The sequence below is a fragment of the Gigantopelta aegis genome, chromosome 8 (genome assembly GCF_016097555.1).
Source record: "Gigantopelta aegis isolate Gae_Host chromosome 8, Gae_host_genome, whole genome shotgun sequence".
In the NCBI taxonomy this organism is placed as follows: domain Eukaryota; kingdom Metazoa; phylum Mollusca; class Gastropoda; order Neomphalida; family Peltospiridae; genus Gigantopelta; species Gigantopelta aegis.
This window is the reverse complement of record NC_054706.1, coordinates 80,342,544-80,354,076: the sequence shown is the minus strand read 5'-3', so window position 1 is coordinate 80,354,076 and position 11,533 is coordinate 80,342,544. Positions and strand designations below refer to the sequence as shown.

At 38.1% G+C, this 11,533-nt stretch overlaps 1 long non-coding RNA gene across 1 annotated transcript; it reads right to left on the bottom strand.

Moving 5' to 3' along the window:
- Nucleotides 1-3,029: 3,029 nt before the first annotated feature.
- LOC121378768 lies at nucleotides 3,030-11,312 on the bottom strand. The gene is made up of 3 exons (XR_005958763.1): nucleotides 11,219-11,312; nucleotides 3,619-3,704; nucleotides 3,030-3,190 (listed from the first exon to the last, which is right to left on the bottom strand). It is a non-coding gene; the product is annotated as an uncharacterized LOC121378768 (long non-coding RNA).
- Nucleotides 11,313-11,533: the final 221 nt, after the last annotated feature.

Genomic DNA, 11,533 nt, shown 5'->3' with positions numbered 1-11,533 from the left:
GTCCACCACGACTGGTGTAGCCAAAGCCGTGGTATGTGCTATCCTGTTTGTGGGATAGTGCATATAAAAGATCCCTTGCTACTAATGGAAAAGATTTGCGGATTGTCTCTCTATTACTGTCAAAATGATAATATGTTTGACTCCAGTAGCCAATGATTTATAAATCAATATGCTCTAGTGGTGTCGTTAAACAAAACTTGTTTTTCAGTAGCTCAGTTCCCTACGGAAGAACGTATCGAAGTGTTCAGTGTCTTGAACACTACATTATTGAGGTTCTCTTACAAGCCGCATTGTGCATTTCAAAATCGGCTAAACCTAATAGAAAATTCCACAGATCGATACATACCTACGTTACCAACACTAAGTTACCACATTAATAACGTTTGTGACGGGCGCAGGATATAGTATGTTATAATGCGATATGCTAGTTAAGCTGGTAGGTTTTTTGTGTGTGGGTTTGTTTTTTGTTTTTTTGTTTGTTTGTTTTTTCCCCTTAATATGATAGTGAACGCTTTGAGGAAGAAAATGTTTTATTTAACGACGCACTCAACACATTTTATTTACGGTTATATGGCGTCAGACATATGGTTAAGGACCACACATATATTGAGAGCGGAAACCCGCTGTCTCCACTTCATGGGCTACCCTTTTTCGATTAGCAGCAAGGAATCTTTTATATGCACCATCCTACAGACAGGATAGCACATACCACGGTCTTTGATGTAGCAGTCGTGGTGCACTGGATGGAGCGAGATTAACGCTTTGGGAGCAACAGACGTAGTTTCTGTTGTACAAATACATACAGCGTACGACAAGTAATGAACCTGGAGTTGTGGTTAGTTCATCACTTTAAAGTGTGTCTGGGGCGGGACGTATCCCAGTGGGTACAGCGCTCGCACGATGCGCGGTTTGTATGGGATCGATCCCCGTCGGTGGGCCCATTGGGATATTTCTCGTTCCAGCCAGTGCACCACGACTGATATGTCAAAGGCCGTGGTGTGTACTGACCTGTCTCTGGGGTGGTGTATATAAAAGATCCCTTGCTGCTAATCGAAGAGTAGACCATGAAGTGGCGACAGCGGGTTTCCTCTCAATATCTATGTCGTCCTTAACCATATGTCTGACGCCATATAACCGTAAATAAAATGTGTTGAGTGCGTCGTTAAATAAAACATTTCCTTCCTTTTTTTAAAAGTGTGTCTCAATGCAAGACCTTTCACTGACAACAAATACGTGTTCTCCATTCAAGCAGAAGTTGTTAAAAATACATTTATTGATGTTTGTGTTAACGTCGGGGATTGACCAACAGACGATGCCTGTATTAAGGTGTCTCCCTACATTTGACAATTACACATTTTACATGGCAGACGAAATAATAAAATGTGTTAAAAACAACAAGTAGATAGATAGACAAGAATTAAATATTGTAGGTGGAGATGTGTGTGTGTGTGTGTGTGTGTGTGTGTGTGTGTGTGTGTGTGAGAGAGAGAGAGAAAGAGAGAGAGACAGACAGACAGACAGACAGACACAGAGAGCAAGAGCGAGAGCGAGAGAGAGAGAGAGAGAGAGAGAGAGAGAGAGAGAGAGAGAGAGAGAGAGAGAGAGAGAGAGAGTGATTTGTTAGAAATTACGTTTTGACTGGTAATGTATGTATTGACACGTACTGACACCTGTTCATCACTGTTTTTATTTTAGTTTTTTCTTCTCTGTCAAGTAATGGACGCTATGTTCATTTTCTTTTAAATATAATAATTTTTGTGTAATCGAGTGAAAAATCTGCTAGAAAAAATGTCCAGTTTATATTAATGTCATCAGAGGTGTCCATCGTATACACACGTTAGAGGGTGCTTAAGCTTATATTGATGTCATCAGAGGTGTCCATCGTATACACACGTTAGAGGGTGCTTAAGCTTATATTGATGTCATCAGAGGTGTCCATCGTATACACACGTTAGAGGGTGCTTAAGCTTATATTGATGTCATCAGAGGTGTCCATCGTATACACACGTTAGAGGGTGCTTAAGCTTATATTGATGTCATCAGAGGTGTCCATCGTATACACACGTTAGAGGGTGCTTAAGCTTATATTATAACAATTTGCCTTCAACTACTTTCTTTGTTACGTTTTCCTACGTTTCTTTCCAAAGGAAGCGATTTGACGTTTTTCTTTATCATCTACGACTTTCAGATCAAAAGAAAATATAGTCCGTCTTCGGTCAGAGTTTGACAATTGATGCGGCGATGCGGGTGTCTTGTTGTTATTTGTTTATTTGTTCATATAAAATTACCAAATTGCACCCCATTAGATGGACTGGGCGCTGAACGAAAGGTTTGTGTTCCGAGCATATTCGTAACTCAGTTTGGCACATATAAATGATTCCTTGCTACAAATGGAAAAACGTAGCGGGTTCCTCTTTAAGACTATAATATGTCAAAATTTCCAAATGTTTGACATCCAATAGCTGATGATTAATAAATCAACGTGCTCTAGTGGTGTCGTTAAACGAGACAAAACTAAAGGACAACAGACTATAGTCCCTGCGAAGAGCGGAGATAGTTTTCTAATGTTATGGACAAATCGTCTTGTGAACATTGTAGGCTCATTTTCACAGTCTGTTCGCCAAATTAATTTTATCATGATTTTATTATTATTATTATTATTATTATTTTAATATTAATATACTCGTTCCAGCCAATGCACCACGACTGGTATATATCAAAGGCTGTGGTATGTATTATCCTGTCTGTGGGATGATGCATATAAAAGATCCCTTGTTACTAATGGAGAAATGTTGTGGATTTACTCTCTATTACTGTCAAAATGATAATATGTTTGACATCCAGTAGCCAATGATTAATAAATTAATGTGCTCTAGTGGTGTCGTTAAACAACAAAACAAATTGACGTCAATAAGGTACTGTGTCAAAACCGTTTGCTAACAATTAGTCAATATATCTGCTCGAATAAACACAAATTACATTGTAAGTAAATTGACAATCTTACACCGGATCGGTGATGGTGTGGTTAAATCATCGTCTTGAAGGCTGGCAGGTTCTGGGTTCACATCCCGGTACTGATTCCCACCCAGAGCGAGTTCTAACGGCTCTGTGAGAATGTCAGTAACCATTAGCCCACCCTCGCATGTTCAGACGAGATGTCTCAAGTGATTTCACTTCAGTGTGCTTGAACCTAAATATATTATATTTTTAAAACAAAACAAAAATTAAAGAAAAGGAAAATGTATTAATGACAGTTTGTAAAATCATCCACATGACAAATACCCTAAGTAAATATACCCACGTGTGTATAAATAAAATAAATACCCACGTGTAAATGTTTTCCCGAGAATGGAACTTCAGACGAAATGCAATAAGAGGCAGTCTTTAAGTAATTGCAGGTCTTTGTTTTTCCTCTTTCGTTTGGCCATCACGTTAGCCGGCGCTGGTCAGCCGGGATTGGAATTATGGAAAAAATAATCTTTTAAAGATGAGTTTGAAATGGAATTATCTGTCCGTGTAATCGGTGATATTCGGCGAGCGCCTGTCACTGTCTTGTGTTATGACTCCCAAACACACTATTGTGTTCGCCTAATGGTCTTTAAATCATTTAATACTCACTAATCGGGTGATAGTGCAACCCGCAGCCAAAACCTAGCATGATTCCCTCCGCCAAGCCAGTCTCCGGATAAGGCCCAGCCTACGAGCTGTAAACGAATAAGACTTGACAAATCACATTTCCCGAGTCACTTGCTTCGGCTTTATTGCAATACACATTCTCAAGAAAGCAAATTCGACAAATTAAGATCTCGTTTGGAAAGTTTATTGAAAAGGCTAGTCGCCACAACCCGGCGAGCCAGCCAGTCAGCGGGGTCTGGGTCCATTACGTCCCAGGATAGATCACATGTTGGCAAAATGGGTTAATAATTAACTTTATTTTATTACATTTACATTTTTATATATATTTAGTAGACAGATACGAAAAAACAGGAAGGGGAAAAAACAGAAGACATAAATAAACCAGGCCTCATTGTGTGTAATTCCAAATTCTATTTTTATTGAATTTATTTGCTTTTCGTTTTCTTTTACGTCTAAGACAAGCTAGCTACTTATGTGTTGTAAATCACAAAATGCGTCTAAGAAATAAAAATTAATTCCGGACATTATTCAGTGCCACAAATATATGGTTAGGTCTGTTTTCCCGTGTATGTATCTTTATATTATTCAGTGCCACAAATAGATGGTTAGGCCTGTTTTCCCCTGTGTGTATGTTTATATTGTTTAGTGTCACAAATAGATGGTTAGGTCTGTTTTCCCCTGTGTGTATGTTTATATTGTTTAGTGTCACAAATAGATGATTAGGCCTGTTTTCCCCTGTGTGTATGTTTATATTGTTTAATGTCACAAATAGATGGTTAGGCCTGTTTTCCCGTGTGTGTATGTTTATATTGTTTAGTGTCACAAATAGATGGTTAGGTCTGTTTTCCCGTGTGTGTATGTTTATATTATTCAGTGCCACAAATAGATGGTTAGGTCTGTTTTCCCCTGTGTGTATGTTTATATTATTCAGTGCCACAAATAGATGGTTAGGTCTGTTTTCCCCTGTGTGTATGTTTATATTATTCAGTGCCACAAATAGATGGTTAGGTCTGTTTTCCCCTGTGTGTATGTTTATATTGTTCAGTGCCACAAATAGATGGTTAGGTCTGTTTTCCCCTGTGTGTATCTTTATATTATTCAGTTTCACAAATAGATTGTTAGGCCTGTTTTCCCCTGTGTGTATCTTTATATTATTCATGAAATGAAGGAAGGAAATGGTTTATTTAACGACGCACTCAACACATTTTATTTACGGTTATATAGCGTCGGAATTTATATTATTCAGTGCCACAAATAGATGGTTGGGCCTGTTTTCCCCTGTATGTATCTTTATACCATACTTCCCTTACGCTAGCCTAAGATGATAATGTACGTTAGTGGAATACTGTGTTATCCTATCTGTGGAGAAGTACTTATAAAAGATCCCTTGCTGCAAATGAACAATGTAGCGGGTTTCCTCTGAAGACCACATTTCAGAATTACCAAACTTTTCACATCCGATGATTAATTACCGTAGTCTGCATGCTCTAGTGGAGTCGTTAAACAAACAAACTTTTGACATCCGATGATTAATTACCGTAGTCTGCGTGCTCTAGTGGAGTCGTTAAACAAACAAACATTTCACATCCGATGATTAATTACCGTAGTCTGCGTGCTCTAGTGGAGTCGTTAAACAAACAAACTTTTCACATCCGATGATTAATTACCGTAGTCTGCGTGCTCTAGTGGAGTCGTTAAACAAACAAACTTTTCACATCCGATGATTAATTACCGTAGTCTGCGTGCTCTAGTGGAGTCGTTAAACAAACAAACTTTTCACATCCGATGATTAATTACCATAGTCTGCGTGCTCTAGTGGAGTCGTTAAACAAACAAACTTTTGACATCCGATGATTAATTACCGTAGTCTGCGTGCTCTAGTGGAGTCGTTAAACAACAAACTTTTCACATCCGATGATTAATTACCGTAGTCTGCGTGCTCTAGTGGAGTCGTTAAACAAACAAACTTTTGACATCCGATGATTAATTACCGTAGTCTGCGTGCTCTAGTGGAGTCGTTAAACAAACAAACTTTTGACATCCGATGATTAATTACCGTAGTCTGCGTGCTCTAGTGGAGTCGTTAAACAAACAAACTTTTCACATCCGATGATTAATTACCGTAGTCTGCGTGCTCTAGTGGAGTCGTTAAACAAACAAACTTTTGATATTACATGTATTAGTTACAGTTTCTTTTGTTTAGCAACACTACAAGAGCACATTGATTTAGTAATCATCGGCTATTGGATGTCAACCACTGGGTAATTTTAACATATAGTCTCAGAGAGGAAACCCGCTACATTTTTCAATTAGTAGCAAGGGATCTTTTATATGCACCACCCCACAGACAGGATAGCACATACCACGGCCTTTGATATACCAGTCGTGGTGCACTGACTGGAACGAGAATAGCCCATTAGACCCACCGACGGACCGCGCATCAAGCGAGCGCTTTACCACTGGTCTACGTCCCGCCACTACAGGTATTAGATGAGCATGTGTACTAATCACAAATTATTAAACGTGTGGAATTTGTTCACGGCTCACGTGAGAGCAGAAGGATACCCAGCTTCTGACAGTTTCACGAGTAGTGTACTGCATACGCCAGGATGCAATCCTTCAACATCCTTCGTGTTATTAGAGAGCGGATATCTGCAACAACTAAACTAAACTAACAAACAAATACATAAATAAATAAATATAATATATAAATAAATAAATAACTTTTTCAAATACGTTTTTAGATCGACAATAATACATATAAAGACGTGTCGTCATATTGCACGTATGTAAAAATTACCAAATGTTTGACACCCAATAGCCGATGATTAATAAATCAATGTGATATAGTGGTGTCGTTAAACAAAACAAACTTCTTCTTTTTTCATATTGCACGTGAACTCTACAGCACGTGTGATGTCTAATAACTGACACTCGTCTGTATTTCTTTTATTGCTGGGGGGGGTTTTCTACTGGATAATATATGAATAATATAAATACTATTGAGAAATGTTCCGATTGGCTGTTGTCCAAGTCTCGATAACTAATTGACGTTTTCTCCTTTAACGGTGAATACTTTAGAATAGAAATACTGTTTCTTGTTTAGAAGACTAGTTTGTGTACATCTCATGTCTTCATCGTTGTTCTTATGTTTATCGAAGATTAAAGCCCAAGTTTGAACACACTGAGCTTTTACAATAAGTAGACTTACTTTGAAAATATCTACACGCAGCTGAATCCAGTCAAAAATAAATTTCACATGGCCAGATGTGAAATATTTTTGAATAACCCCATAAGCGTACGAGACGAGGATGGGGGGTGGGTGGGTGGAGGTTAATGCTAGAGCAAAACCTCAATTTCGGGGAAAAAAATTATAGAGATATTCGGGCAAAATGTGCTGACCTGAGACTTTTTTTTACTATGTGTTTCCATCAATCTACCCTCAACATTAGGTGTAATCCATATAAAAATGCGTAGTCGTTCGTTTGCAATCCTACATAGCTTGTTGGTAGTAATGCTAATATGAATAAATGTTGTTATCCAGATTCGGGTATTTTCGTTTAATTCGGGCAAAAGCCAGCCTGCCCCCTACAAAAATAGGATTCCGTACGCCTTTGAATAACCCTGTCATACAGTAATCATCTCCGTACGCCTATGAATAACCCTGTCATACAGTATATCATCTCCGTACGCCTATGAATAACCCTGTCATACAGTAATCATCTCCGTACGCCTATGAATAACCCTGTCATACAGTATATCATCTCCGTACGCCTATGAATAACCCTGTCATACAGTAATAATCTCTGTACGCCTATGAATAACCCTGCCATACAGTATATCATCTCCGTACGCCTTTGAATAACCCTGTCATACAGTAATCATCTCCGTACGCCTATGAATAACCCTGTCATACAGTATATCATCTCCGTACGCCTATGAATAACCCTGTCATACAGTAATAATCTCTGTACGCCTATGAATAACCCTGCCATACAGTATATCATCTCCGTACGCCTTTGAATAACCCTGTCATACAGTAATCATCTCCGTACGCCTATGAATAACCATGTCATACAGTATATCATCTCCGTACGCCTATGAATAACCCTGTCATACAGTAATCATCTCCATACGCCTATGAATAACCATGTCATACAGTATATCATCTCCGTACGCCTATGAATAACCCTGTCATACAGTATATCATCTCCGTACGCCTATGAATAACCATGTCATACAGTAATCATCTCCGTACGCCTATGAATAACCCTGTCATACAGTATATCATCTCCGTACGCCTATGAATAACCCTGTCATACAGTAATCATCTCCGTACGCCTATGATTAACCCTGGCATACAGTAATCATCTCCGTACGCCTATGAATAACCCTGTCATACAGTATATCATCTCCGTACGCCTATGAATAACCATGTCATACAGTAATCATCTCCGTACGCCTATGAATAACCCTGTCATACAGTATATCATCTCCGTACGCCTATGAATAACCCTGTCATACAGTAATCATCTCCGTACGCCTATGATTAACCCTGGCATACAGTAATCATCTCCGTACGCCTATGAATAACCCTGTCATACAGTATATCATCTCCGTACGCCTATGAATAACCCTGCCATACAGTATATCATCTCCGTACGCCTATGAATAACCCTGTCATACAGTAATCATCTCCGTACGCCTATGAATAACCCTGTCATACAGTATATCATCGCCGTACGCCTATGAATAACCCTGTCATACAGTAATCATCGCCGTACGCCTATGAATAACCCTGTCATACAGTATATCATCTCCGTACGCCTATGAATAACCCTGTCATACAGTAATCATCTACGTACGCCTATGAATAACCCTGTCATACAGTATATCATCTCCGTACGCCTATGAATAACCCTGTCATACAGTATATCATCCACGTACGCCTATGAATAACCCTGTCATACAGTAATCATCTCCATACGCCTATGAATAACCCTGTCATACAGTATATCATCTCCGTACGCCTATGAATAACCCTGTCATACAGTATTTCATCTCCGTACGCCTATGAATAACCCTGTCATACAGTAATCATCTCCGTACGCCTATGATTAACCCTGGCATACAGTAATCATCTCCGTACGCCTATGAATAACCCTGTCATACAGTATATCATCTCCGTACGCCTATGAATAACCCTGCCATACAGTATATCATCTCCGTACGCCTATGAATAACCCTGTCATACAGTAATCATCTCCGTACGCCTATGAATAACCCTGTCATACAGTATATCATCGCCGTACGCCTATGAATAACCCTGTCATACAGTAATCATCGCCGTACGCCTATGAATAACCCTGTCATACAGTATATCATCTCCGTACGCCTATGAATAACCCTGTCATACAGTAATCATCTACGTACGCCTATGAATAACCCTGTCATACAGTATATCATCTCCGTACGCCTATGAATAACCCTGTCATACAGTATATCATCCCCGTACGCCTATGAATAACCCTGTCATACAGTAATCATCTCCGTACGCCTATGAATAACCCTGTCATACAGTATATCATCTCCGTACGCCTATGAATAACCCTGTCATACAGTATTTCATCTCCGTACGCCTATGAATAACCCTGTCATACAGTAATCATCTCCGTATGCCTATGAATAACCCTGTAATACAGTAATCATCTCGAAAAACTAGAATACAAAATTTTCACATAACCAGATGTGAAAACTGTTTGAATAACCCGGTCCTATATTATATCTTCTCGAACAAACAGTTAAAGTTTGTTTTGTTTAACGACACTATTAGAGCACATTGATTTATTAATCATCGACATTGGATGTCAAACATTTGGTAAGTTGACATATAGTCTTAGAGAGGAAACCCGCTACATTTTTCCATTAGTAGCAAGTGATCTTTTAAATGCACCATCCCACAGATGGGATAGCACATACCATGGCCTTTGATATACCAGTCGTGGTGCACTGGCTGGAATGAGAAATAGCCAAATGGGCCCACCGACGGGCGCTTTACCACTTGGCTACGTCCCGACTTGATGAATAAGTAAAACGATTAAAAGCAGCATCAAATATTCATGAAAGTGTTTCTCGTCATCTTGTGTATTGCATGTGTATAACCTGTTATAGGAGTAACCTGTTATTGGAGTAATATTAATGCACTGTAGTATTATGCATTTGGTCTAATACACCCAATTGCTTTATGGGGAAACACAATAACAGTGTGTTGTTAAAGTATTATTAAATTGTTTTGGAATACATTTTTAGTATGTCTAAACAAATTTCTCGAGCTCTGGTTTTGTTGACAAATATCTCCGAATATTCAAACATGGATTTCATACGATGCTAATTACAGCAAAATACAATATTTTTTGCCGAATTGAATCTCTAATATGTGACCTCCATTGCAAACGATTTTATGTTCGAAAAATCGTCAAACACTATTGGATATGTTTCTGTGATATCAACTGACCTTATTTTAAAACAACAATCGATATATTTATTATTATTATTATTATTATTATTATTATTATTTTTATTTTTATTATTATTATTTTAAAAGAATAATTGATATATCTATATATTTTAATTATTATTATTACTTTATTTTTTAATTATTATTATTATTATTAGTGTTGTTGTTGTAATTATTATTATTGCTGTTATTATTGTTATTATTATCATTATTTTATTCTGGGGAATCTTAAAATATTCATTCATTTATTCTTCCATTAATTAATTGATTAATTAATTAATTCATTCATTCATTGAGCTCGACAGATGATAAATACATTAGTATTCAAGTATTCAACGTCATTAAATACGTGTACACATATTTCGTTTATATTATGTATGTTTTGAATAATTTGGATCAGTTATATTGGGAGTTATATTTAATTAAAATTGTGTTAACTGACGGAAATCTCAAGTTGGCCACACCAGTACCGGGAGCCATAGACGGGTCCAGAGGGGCGCTGAGTGCACACCCCTATTGGTTGCTTTAACAGTCAGCGTCCTTTCACTTCGTAACCCATTTTCAAATCCCTGTTTTATACTCATTCTCTCTCTCCTTGGTTTCCTTAGCTTGTGTTGTTTTAATCGGTTCGTCTGGTGGCAGTATCACTGCGCTTTGTTAGTTTATTCAATGAGGAAGTTTACAGTTTTTAAATCGTGTTTAACACACTTGTAATATATGTTATAAAGAAATTTAGAAACACCATGTTAGTATCTATCTTTCCTTTTATTTATTTTTAAATTATATACATATAGCATTTCTAGATAATCGGGGGGGGGGGGGGGGGGGGGCGGCACATGTGCTAACTGGAATATTGATAAAAGTTGAGGCGCCTCCCTAAACCCGACCCAGATTTTTTACTGATATAGGTTGAGAAAAAAAAGAAGACTGCATTAGAGTATGCTTTGTTTAACGACACCTCTAGATGACTGCATTAAATGCATGAATGGATGTTTGATAAATTACGCGCCGTCTACATATCATATATTATTATCTGTATGTACATCTATACGATATGTTACTTACGCAAACGATAGTGCGAACTGTTTTCACAAGTTTCGCTAATGGCGTTCCCGGGAACTACACAAACTATCACACCAGTACTGGGACACAAAACGGGCGATGTATACCAGCGTTTGGCTTTTGAAAATATAAAACCAGCCAAACCTGTACTTATCTGCCAGCTGACATGAAACCCGATCTAAAACGTAACAAAATAACACGTATACTAACGTGCGCTCTGATAACATCGAAAATACAATAAAGACATACGTTCGACATCCGATAACACCTGTATTACATACATCTGTTTGCGCGCGCGGTGAAGGTGTAATAGACCGT